The following is a 12,630-nucleotide window of genomic DNA, read 5'->3' as shown; positions in this document are numbered from 1 at the left end:
TTTTGGGAAAGGTCTTCATTTTTCTGTGTGAATGATCTCATAGAAATGTCATAGGCCTATAGAGCTGGCTTCTTATTCCTTGGAGGATTTAACATTATTCTGAAAGATGTGACAAATAGCTGATTCTGCCACAGAAAGGCTTGGTTGTTTTTGCCTCGCCCAGCAAGACCGTCAGGAACTAGAATCGTGAAAATAGAGGGAAAATATCTGACACTTAGGCACAAATGTTTAAAACACTAGGGGAGAAGAATATTTTTGTTCCACAAGTGGATTTTTGGGCTTTGAATGTACACATCCTCCACAGGATTTTGTAATCGTTTTGACCTGACAATCCGATTTCAGATAAACCTTTTGGTGTTAGGAGCATGGATTTACTAACATGAAGTACTAAAGAAAGATTTCTTTTTCCACTTAATGGGGGGGAAGTTTTTTCCCTTTCTATGAGCAAAAAAAAAGTTAAGGCTGCTACTCTGTTACTGCTAATGAAAGGCAAAACTGAGAGCACACTTGCTTTAGTTTTCAGTTCTCCAACGTTTTACTACTAGTAAGTTCCTTATGGGCAGGTAACGTGTCTACCAACTCCATTGATCTGTACTCTCCCAAATGCTTAATACAATGCTCTGCACACAGTAAGTGCTCAATCTACCACTTGTCTGCTATGTGACCTTGGGCAAGTCACTTCACTTCTCTGTGCCTCAGTTACCTCTCTGGAAAATGGGGATTAAGACTGTGATCCCCATGTGGGACATGGACTGTGTCCAACCTGATTAGCCTGTATTTACCAGAGGGCTTAGAACAGTGCCTGGCACATAGTAAGCACTTAACAAATACCATAAAAATAAATAAATATCATCGATTGACTGGAGAGTATTTACCAAAAGTCAGAGCTATAAAAGATGAAAAATTGCAGCAGGTCACTTAGACTGTGAACCCCATGTGGGACAGAGGCTTGTCCAACCTGATGATCTTATATCTACTCCAGGGCTCAGTACAGTCCTTGGCACATTGTAAGGGCTTAACAAGTACCATAAGAAAAATGTTCCATCACTCATGAAAGAAACAACTGCAACAACCCTCTCTCCTCACTTCTGTGCAACTAAAAAAAACCCATTCCCAAAAGAAAACATCCAAGTCCCAAATATCCACATGCAGGTAAAGCTGTCTACGCGTAATTCGCCAACTGCAGGCATAACTTTTTCAAACAGCTTTTCACATTTAGAAGAGACGCTTCAATGCCTCCTTGTGGTTACTGGGACCAAACACATGTCTCCACTGAAAACTCTGGACAGATTAAGAGATTGTCTGGCAAATTTAGAGATCTGACATCCCAGATTTTTTTTTTAATGTGTGTAAAACTCAGAATATCTAAAACAATTCAAACAGCAAGATTTCAGATTAAATGGATTCTAAATATAGGCACTCTCCTTTGATGTCACAGACTAAGCACGAGACAATACCTTGAGATAAATGAATTCACCATTCATCTTCAAGCTAATCTTGCTCTTACACATATGAAGTCAGGAAATAAAAGGGCAAGTAGACTCAAAGAGCATTTTGTATGTTTTTTCCCCCAAATTAGCTTATTATTTAAATGTTTAAAAAATTTTCAAGTCAGTAAAATAAGAAATGTGTGCACTGTGAAGAAAAATATAACAAACAGCTATGTTTCCTAGTTGTTTTTCTGCATGGGCTGCAATACCAAAAGCAGCTGGCTGCCTGTGTTTAAATACGTCACTATCTATATTTACATCAATGTACATGCACTTGAAGGCATAGATATACGTAAGTGAAAATACGAGGACAATGGAAAAAATGAGAACTTACCAAAGAGCAATTTAAGAAAATTTTCTTTCAGAAATAAAGAGAAAAATCATCGAAAGACATCTCATTAAAAAGATGTCCACTTAACAAGATAAAAGATGTCTGCTCATTTGTTGCCGAACATTCGGTATGTGACTTTGTAACAAACTCTTTGGGCTTGGATTATCCTTTTGGAGGTCAGATTTCCAACAGATAATCGAATTTCAGTTGTCCAAGGACCTATGCAAATGTCATCCTATATAGTGCAATACTTTCTGATAAAGTAGGCCTTCTGAGTTATTAATCCTAATTAAGCCAGGACATAAATTCCCTAGAAGCATAAACACAAGTACACTATAATCATGGACACAAAAAGACCTGAAGCAGACATTAGATCACTTTGCGCCGGCAGCTGGGAATTACCATCTTACAGTCATCTCACAAATGTTATCTCTGGCCATGTCTGAAGAAGCCAAGGATATTTTTGAAGTCATTTTTACTAGCGAAACCTCCAATTCGGACCCGAATGGGAACTGGGTAGAGCTAACATTAACATCGATGGGAAAATCTCATTCTGCCCTTGGAGCCGTGAACCCCCAATTCCAACTGGAACCCACATACCTATCTGATGGAGAACATTTTGGACTTTTCATTCCTTAGTTCCTGTAAACTGTACTCTGCTGACACCCTGGTTGGGGGGGCAACAGAGGAGCTCCCGGAGTCCATGTGGCCCGGAGATAAGGAGAAGGGGGCTGACCGGAGTTGACAATACTCCTGGTTTGCACCCAGAGCCTGTTTTATATAGTCCATAAGGTAAGCAGCTGTTTCAGGAAAAAGGTGCAGTAGCAGGAGGTGGCTGTTAAGAATTTAAAAGCTCCCAGCCCAGGTTTTGAAAAAATGCCTAGGTGAACAGAGATCTGAAAGGAAAACTCGATGACTTGAGCAAAGGGGGGAGCTGAGGTTCCCCTCCCCTCTGGAAAAAGGATCTAGGATGGAGGTGGGGGAGAAATAGTTGGCCAGGCTTCCCCCTGATGCCATTACATTCTGAAGGCTGTGTGTGCATGAAGCGTAACTTGGTGACGTTTCGTGGAACGGGAGGGGGGCAACAAATTTTTCCTCGCCTTGGGCGGCCAACAGTCTGAAGCCGACACGGAGACCATCTGCTGCTTGGGAAGAATGACGAAGAGGTAGACGGGAGGGTGTGGCCTCCATGTAAAATGCCCTGTCTGTCCTCAACCTCTTTTCATCCCTCTGTGCTGTAGTGTGACAAGCAAATACTTTTTATCAAACGTCCCTCATCTCAGTTTAGCTCTATACAGCCCTCTGGATTCAGTGACATTTTTCCCCACCAGCTACGAGGCTTGATGAATAATAATGCTAATGATAATAATTACGGTATCTGTTCAGTGCTTACAGTGTGCCAGGCACGGTATTGAGCGCTGGGGTGGATACAAGCAAATTGGGTTGGATACCGTTCCTGCCCCACATGGGGCTCGAAGTCTCGATCACCATTTTACAGATGAGGTAGCTGTGGCACAAAGAAGTTAGGTGACTTGCCCAAGGTCACACAGTAGACAAGTGATGAAGACCCAGTTCAAGTGAATGGGCCTATATCCCATGGAACCAACATGTCAGTAAAAACTGGGCCGGGTGACACCCGGGTGACAGAGAAGCAGCGTGGCTCAGTGGAAAGAACAAAGGCTTGGGAGTCAGAGGTCATGGGTTCTAATCCCAACTCCGCCACTTGTCTGCTGTGTGACTTTGGGCAAGTCACTCAACTTCTCTGTGCCTCAGTCACCTCATCTGTAAAATGGGGATTAAGACTGTGAGCCCCACATGGGACAACCTAATCACCTTGTATCCTCCCCAGTGCTTAGAACAGTGCTTCACACATACTAAGCACTTAACTAATGCCATTATTATAATTATTATCAGCTACTCAGGCAGGACACCATTTAAAACATTGGCCGGGTCAAATAAAAATCTATCACCACTCAGTCAGTCAATTGTATTTATTGAGCACTTATGGTGTGCAGAGCACTGTACTAAACTCTAGGGAGAGGACAATATAACAATATAACAGACACATTCCCTGTCCACAAGGAGTTTAATCTCTAGAGGGTGAGACAGACCTTAACATAAATAAATAAATTATAGATATGTTCATAAGTGCTGTGGAGCTGGGAGGGGGGATGAATAAAGGGAGCAAGTCAGGGCAACACAGAAGGCAGTTGAAGTAAAGGAAAAGAGGGCTTAGTCAGAGAAGGTCTCTTGGAGGAGATGTGCCTTTAATAAGGCTTTGAAGTCAGGGAGAGTAATTGTCAGATATGAGGAGGGAGGGCATTCCAGGCCACAGGCAGGACGTGGGTGAGAGGTAAGAGGTGAGACAGTTGAGACTGAGGTACATGGAGAAGGTTAGCACTAGAGTAGCGAAGTGTGAGGGCTGGGTTGCAGTAGGAAAATAGTAAGTTGAGGTAGGAGGGTACAAGGTGATTTGAGTTTAGAGCACCAAAGATGCCCACTAAGGGCAGGGAACATATCTGCTAATTCTGTTGTATTGTATCCTCCCAAGAGCTTAATAAAGTGCTCTGCACATGGTTAAGCGCTCGATAAATACCGCTGATTGATTGAGAATGTGCGCTGGAAGCGATCAGCTCTGCCCCTTCATACCCAACAGACCACAGATCTTTCAATCTGCAAAGGCCTTTTGAAGGCCCATCTCCTTCAGGAGGCCTTCCTTGATTCAATTCTAATCTCCCCATTTTATAACCCCCATCTGGCACTTCAGCACTTCCATGACCCCTCAGCACTTAAGTATGCTTAACTGCACAGTGCATTTATACACGTCATACACACTGTTAAACACTAACTCATGTACTTATCTCCTCTTCCTTCTGCTTCCTATCTGCAATTTATTTTAGTGTCATCCTCATCATCAATGGTTTCTACTGAGCACTTACTAGAGCACCATACTAAGCACTTGGGAGAGTAGAATACAACAGAGTTGTACATTCCTTGCCTACAGCAAGTTTACAGTATACAGGGACAATCTCCTTTGCTAGATTATAAACTCCTTAAAGGCAGGGATCATCTCTATTAACTCTACTGCATTCTTCCAAACATTTAGTACAGTGCTCTGTATATTACGAGTGCTCGTAAATACCACTGATCAATCGGTGGGTTTCTAGGGATAGTGACTGAGTCTGAGATTAATAAATCAGCTTCACAGGGTGGATTTTACCAGACATAGTATGGAGGGCTTAGCTGTGCATCCTTTCCAAAAATAAAATTTTTCCAAGTAAAAATTCCTCTGCATCTTGACTGAATTGCCCTGTAAATACAATGTTGTAGTCACCCAGTGATTATTCACAATCATTTCCTGCGCCCACTGTAGACTGTAAACTCACTATGGGGAAGGAACATGTTTACCAACTCTATTGTACTTTACTTTCCCAAATGCTTAGTACAGTGCTCTACACATAATAAGTGGCTTGGAGAAGCAGCTTGGCCTAGTGGATAGAGAACAGGTCTGGGAATCAGAAGGGCCTGGGTTCTAATCCCAGCTCTGCCACTTCTCTGCTGTGTGACCTTGGGCAAGTCACTTTACTTCTCTGTGTCTCAGTTACCTCTGTAAAATGGGGATTAAGACTGTGAGCCCTGTGAGGTTCATGGACAATGTCCCACCTGATCAGGTTGTATTTTTGTATTTACCCCAGAACTTAATACAGCGCTTGGGCACATAGTAAGCACTTAATACCATAAAAAAGTGCTTAGTAAATACCTGATTGATTTCCTGTTGCACATCTTTCCCTGTTAAGTCAGCCTGAATACTTGTGCCTCAGATGCCCCCAATCAAATCAATCCTATTTACTGAGTGCTTACTGTGTTCAGAGCACTGTACTAAGCACTTGGGAAAGTGCAACATAACAGAGTTGGCAGGCACATTCCACTCCCACAACGAGTTTACAGTCTAGAGGGGGTTACAGTCTAATCCTAACTCTGTTGTATGACCTTGGGCAAGTCACATCACTTCTCTGTGCCCATCACCTCATCTGCAAAAAGGGGATTAAGACTGTGAGCCCAATGTGGGACGTGTACTGTGCCCAACCTGATTACTTTGTATCTACCCCAGTGCATAGAACAGTGCCTGCCATATAGTAAGCGCTAACAAATACCATAAAAATACCCCTAACTCTAACCCTACCCCCAACTAAAGTTTCCAGCTTCTGGCCTGGGGTGGGTGGGAGATCAAAGCAACCATAGAGCTGATTCCTGGCTTGAGACTGATGGACTGACTGCATTTCCACCCTTGCTCTTCTGCTGGCCCATTTCTGGTTTTCAGTTTCCCCATCTCTAAAATGAGGGGGGAAGCAGGGGCCCTTTCCCAGCCATAGAGAGTCTCTTGGGGAGCCAAGGGAAGAATGGGAAGCAGCATTGGCCTAGTGGAAACAGCGCAAGCCTGGGAGTCAGATGACCTGGGTTCTAACCCTGTCTCTGCCACTTGTCTGCTATGTGACCTTGGACAAGTCACTTCACTTCTCTGGACCTCTGTTGCCTCATCTGTAAATTGGGGATTAAGAGTGAGCCTCATGTGGGAGGGGGCTATGCCCAACCTGATTTGTTTGAATACACCCCAGAGCTTAGTACAGTGCCTGGAACATAGTAAGTACATAACAAATACCATGATGCTTATTACCATTAAGGGAGAATTCCGTCAGGAACATTTCCTAAGGCAGTTTGGGATGGTGGGTGCTTGGTATCTTTTTTAACTCTTAGCTCTAAACTAGGCACACATTTACATAGGAGATGATGAGAAGTATATGAATTTCTTCTTAGCATATTCACAACACTCACCACCATCACGGTAATTAAGTGCTTACCAAATAACAAGCTCTGGAATAGATGTAAGATAATCAAATTCAATATACTGAATACATAGAAACATATTCAATCTGTCACCAAATCCTTTTGGTTCTACCTTCACAACATCGTTAAAATTCCATCCTTTCTTCTCCATCCAAACTGCTAGTACACTGATCCAAACACGTATCCTATCCTGCCTTGATTACTACATCTGCCTCCTTACTGACCTCCTGGCATCTCCCCACTCCAGTCCTTACTTCACTCTGATGCCTGGATCATTTTTAAAACAACATAAAGTCTAGGTCCCTCCACTCCTCAAGAACCTCCAGTGGTTGCCCACCACCTCTGGATCAAACAGAAACCTCTTACCATCCGCTTTAAATCCTCTAGACTGTAAGCTTATTTTGGGCAGGGAACGTATCTATCAAGTCTGTTATGTTATAGCCTCCCAAGCGCTTAGTACAGTGCTCTGCACATAATAAGCACTGAATAAATACAACTGAGTGATGGAAAGCACTCAATCAGCTTGCCCCCTCCTGTCTTACCTCGCTGATTTCCTACTCTAACCCAGCTCACACGCTTCACTCCTCCAACAACAACCTACACACTATACCTCAATGCCGCTTATCACTTCAACAATGTCTCCATGAGTTAGGTGAAAATTACAGACTTATTTAAAAGATGAACATACAGATAAGTCTGTGAGAGAGGCCCCTTCCAAAAATATTTTATGGTCCAAAATGACAGATTAAGTGGACTGGACATGGAAAGCCAGCAAAGACTGGAAACCAAGATCATGCTGGCCATCTCTGAAATACTCCCGTAACTCAGATATTTGGCAGTCATATAGATTGTCTGGGCATGTCCATCATAGATATCGGCAGATTGAGGAGCAGAGCCTAGTGGATAGAGCATGGGCCTGGGAGTCAGAAGGACCTGGGTTCTAATCTCAGCTCTGCCATTTGACAGCTGGGTGATTTTGCGCAAGTCACTTAGCTTCTCTGTGCCTCAGTTACCTCATCTGTAAAATGGGGATTAAGACTGTGAGCCCAATGTGGGACAGAGACTCTCTACAACATGTTTACCTTGTATCTACCCCAGTGCTTAGTACAGGGTCTGGCACGTAGTAAGCAGTTAATAAATACCAAAATTACTATTATTTAACTTGTGTGTGGGTTGGGGGGTGAGTGGGGGATTCTGCGGGCTGATTAGAGAGAGTGGGGAATTCTTCAAAAGAATTTCTGGTTGAAAAAAAAAATCGATACTTTCGGTCAAATGAAGCCTACCCTGGCAGAACTAGATCCAGATCTGAGCCAAATGGGTTTTATGATTTGTTTTTTGATCTGAGGCAAATCTATAGGAAAGCCAGACAGTTTTGTAATATTGATACACCATTCAAATAAATACCACAGCCTGATTTACTGGAGTAGATGCAGCAACAGAAGCGGGATTAGAAATTCAAAATTCTCAATTTCCCATCAATGGATCATGAAAAAAATATGTCCTTTGGCCATTTCAGAAGGATGAGACCTCTGTTTGTTCATTCATTCAATCACATTTATTGAGCGCTTACTGTGTGCAACGCACTATACTAAGCACTTGGGAGAGTACAAGATAACACTCTACCTTACTGGGGTTAAAGAAAGAGAAGAGGGTGAGGTGGTAGTAACTCTATTTTCAAAATTGGCTTGGGAAATGGGGATGGAAATGAGAGGGAATAGAACAGTCTAAAAAAAGCCCAGAGACTTTTAAAGCGGAAGGGGGCATTAAGAGGAAAAACAAACAGTCGGGGCTTTAACTGGCTGATAGCTGCCTAACGTACCTAGTCAAAATGTTGGAGTCACTTAATTGGCCCATCTCTTTTAATGTTGACCCATTAAAGAATGCCACTGAATTTTCACGCAACTTGGAGGATTCACTCTTCCAAAGCATGAAAGGGGTTAAGCAAGTTGGGGAAGCAATATGGACCAAGAAAACCGGAAGCTGGAATGTTAGTTAAGGTGATGGCACCATGACTGTCTGCTCAGAATGCGGAAGGCATCTGGCCTCTCTCAAGAGCGAATGGATTTTCTGAATTGGCTGTGGTCTCTGACTGAAATAGAACCAGTTTAGCCGTGCAACTGCAGTAGACATGCTGTCACAATTACATTCTGTTAGTAAAAATCTGCAGACTCCTGGCATGTCAGTCAATCAGTCAGTTGTACTTATTGAGTGCTCACTGGGCACAGAGCACTGTACTATGTTTTTGGGAGAGAATGATATAACAATAGAACAGACACATTCCCTGCTCACATGGAGCTTACAGACACACTTGGCAATCAGCTGGCCTTCAGAGAGAACAGTTCTTTGAAATATCTTGGCCCCATTTAAGTCCAGATAGTAACGTTACATCTCTTGTTCCTCAAAAATCTCCTGTGGCTACCAGTCAACCTACGAAACAGGCAAAAACTCCTCACTCTCGGCTTCAAGGCTCTCCATCACCTCACCCCCTCCTACCTCACCTCCCTTCTCTCCTTCTACAGCCCAGCCCATACCCTCCGCTCCTCTGCCGCTAACCTCCTCACTGTGCCTCGTTCTCACCTGTCCCACCGTCGACCCCCACCCCACGTCCTCCCCCTGGCCTGGAATGCCCTCCCTCAGCACATCTGCCAAGCTAGCTCTCTTCCTCCCTTCAAAGCCCTACTGAGAGCTCACCTCCTCCAGGAGGCCTTCCCAGACTGAGCCCCCTCCTTCCTCTCCCCCTCCCCACCCCCCTGCCCTACCTCCTTCCCCTCCCCACAGCACCTGTATATATGTTTGTACATATTTATTACTCTATTTTACTTGTACATATTTACTATTCTATTTATTTTATTTTGTTAATATATTTTGTTTTGTTGTCTGTCTCCCCCTTCTAGACTGTGAGCCCGTTGTTGGGTAGGGACCGTCTCTATATGTTGCCAAGTTGTACTTTCCAAGCGCTAGTACAGTACTCTGCACACAGTAAGCGCTCAATAAATACGACTGAATGAATGAATGAATGAATCTCTCTTCCTCCCACAACACATGACGATGCCAAAACCTATTTCATGACATGACTCTACTTGGAACACTTCATGGCCAATCGGATTACATCATTGCTTCTTCTCGGCAGATCACTGTGCACTGTATCAGTATTACTAATACTAACTTTACCAGGCAGAGTAGATTCTTGAGTTTAAAATATACAATAAGGATATTTAAGGGAAGCAGTGTGGCCTAGGGGAAAGAGCATGGGCCCGGAAATCAGAGGACCTGGGCTCTAATTCTGGCTCAGCCATTCATTCAATCACATTTATTGAGCATTTACTGTGTACAAAGCACTGTACTAAATGTTTGCCAGGTACCTTCTTTGTAATCTTGGACAAGTCACTTCACTGTGCCTCAGCTCTGTGCCTGCACAACGGGGATTCGATACCTGTTCTCCCTCCCACTTAGAATGTGAGCCCCATGTGGGACCTGATTATCTTATATCTACCCCAGCACTTAGTACAGTGCTTGGCACTTAGTAAGCACTTAAACATCCTTATTATTATTATTAATAATAACTGTGGTATTTATTAAGCACTTACTGTGTGCCAGGCACTGTACTAAGTAGTAGGGTAGATACAAGCCAATCGGATTGGACACAGTCCCACATGGGACTCACAGTCTCAAGCCCCATTTTACAGATGAGGTAACTGAGGCACAGAGAAGTGAAGTGACTTGATCATGGTCACAAAGCAGACAGGAGTCAGAGCCGGGATTAGGACCCCTGACCTGGTGACTCCCAGGCCTGTGCTCTACCCCCTACACCGTGCTGCTACTATTATTATTCTATGGGGAGAGGAGGGAGGCGACAAAGGTATTTGAGTACAACCTCCCTCCCCGAACTCTCTGCATGAAATTATCTCTGTGTGTGCCAAACTGCATGAGGAAAGAACCAATTGTCCGCAACTTCAATATAATTTGCAGCTAACAGACATTTGCCCCTCATTTTGAGGGATCAGATATGTCAGTGTAGCTCCAATTAGCCAACCGCAGGGACAATTATTGGTGAGTATGACTCTGCATCACAATTAATTGCCAAATCTGCTCGTAACCAAAAAGGGTGGCGGGTAAGGCTGAAATTTCAACCAAAGGCCTTCTCTGACTTCAAGTTCCTTGTTATCTGCTGCCGACTAGTAAATCCCTCTTCGTGCCGAAGTCACCCCGTAAGGAAACAGATTTCCTTTAACATGCCTAGGGATTTCTCCACCCGGTTTCCACTTTCAGTCACCAGAATTGTGCCGGTAAAACCCTCTGAACTGCCCAGAGGGGATGTTTTGTGCTTGACCTAAATACGCTCCCACAATCCCCAGAAGTTTCGCCCAAGGAATAGGACACTATTTGGTCCTAAAAAGACATATTCACGGGAGGTCTGTCTGTAGACAGAGCCCAGGGTCAGGCCCCCACTGCTAATTTAACCAAGCTCATAAATTATTTTATGTTCACATATCATTTGTGAAAGTAATCATAGGATATGGTATGCATATTATTTGATCAAAGGCCAGTTTTGTCTCCAGTGTAAATATGTAATTAGGTTTCTTTAAACACTCAATTAAGAAAAAAAGAAGCCTGTTTTGATCTCTTAGATAAATACGTAATTAGCAGCTTTTTCTTTAAGACATATATTATGGCCCTGACAGACCAAAATGACTGCAGCAGAGAAGATCATCCAATTTATTATGCATTTATTTAAATTGGAAATCTGTTATCCAGGAGAAAATTAGTTTTTAAAACAGACAAAACATGTACTGAGCAAATTTCAAATTTCTTAATATTTTCTTATAATTTTATAATGCTCCAATCACTGGATGATGTAAATTGCTTTCAATATTTTTTTTAAAACTGAGTTGGGCTTTTGGCTCAGCGGGGTGGGGGTTGGGGGGTGTCACTTGGCCTTTGTTTTGCTCCTTTGCCGAACTCTCCAGCGTGCCTAACACTGAAGGGCTATGAAAAGAGGTTATCCTGCTTAGGCACCATAGGCTCGGTGTGGTTAGGGAATGTGTCTGTTATATCGTTATACTGTCCTCTCCCAAGTGCTTAGTACAGCACTCTGAACACCGTAAGTGCTCAATAAAGATGACTGATGGATCGACTGATTGACAGGCACTGAAATTGGCAGTTCTGACCAAGTCCCATTCCATATTTACATTGCGAAAGCTCACGTGTCTAGACCAGGGATTCTTCCCGGTTTTAGCAACGAGCAGGATACATCATTCATTCATTCATTCAATCATATTTATTGAGCGCTTACTGTGTGCAGCACACTGTACTCAGCTCTTAAGCCAATCTCCCTTTCGACTGTATTTGTTGAGCGCTTACTGTGTGCAGAGCACTGTCCTAAGCCCTTGGAAAGTACAATTTGGCAACGGATAGAGCCAATCCCTAACCCAGCAATGGGCTCACAGCCTAGAAGGGGGAGACAGACAACAAAACAAGTAGACAGGCATAGCATCCCTTTCTTCCCCACTCCATCCTCTGCCGCCCCTTTCCCCGCCCAGACCCCAACATCCATGTCTAACAATACCAGGTCAAGTCCTTGTTTGTCAAATTTAGAGGATTTCCAGGGCTGCAATTAGTTGCAGATGCAAAAAAAAAAAAGCCACTTGCACCTTATTCTGAGGGCTCAAGTCAGTTAATTGTGTCTGCAATTAGCCACTCTGGATGCAATCAATTACAAGTGCAATTTCTGTGGGTGAACTAATTTTATGAGTAAAAGGAGCCCCACCAAAATTAAGACCTGATGAAAATGAAACTAACTCTCGGCTATTTACCTTTCCCTATCTCGCATCCTCTCCTGTATGAGAAAATGATTGCTAGTTTTGAAGCCCAGTTCAAAAAGCCATGTTGGAAAAGTTACCTCTGACTTTCTTTTATTTGGGGTAGCAGGCTGGGATGGTAAATTGATATCTATTCATTGCTGAA

General features: G+C 43.3%; 1 protein-coding gene across 6 annotated transcripts in view; it reads right to left on the bottom strand.

Annotated features, from left to right (window-relative positions):
- IQCH (IQ motif containing H) overlaps positions 1–12,630 on the bottom strand; it is a 164,092-nt gene that overhangs the window by 80,619 nt on the left and 70,843 nt on the right. The gene's annotated exons all lie outside the window — the stretch shown is intronic.

The sequence above is a fragment of the Tachyglossus aculeatus genome, chromosome 26 (assembly GCF_015852505.1).
Source record: "Tachyglossus aculeatus isolate mTacAcu1 chromosome 26, mTacAcu1.pri, whole genome shotgun sequence".
Lineage (NCBI taxonomy): Eukaryota > Metazoa > Chordata > Mammalia > Monotremata > Tachyglossidae > Tachyglossus > Tachyglossus aculeatus.
The sequence above is the reverse complement of the archived record's forward strand: the minus strand, read 5'-3'. Positions and strand labels throughout refer to the sequence as shown.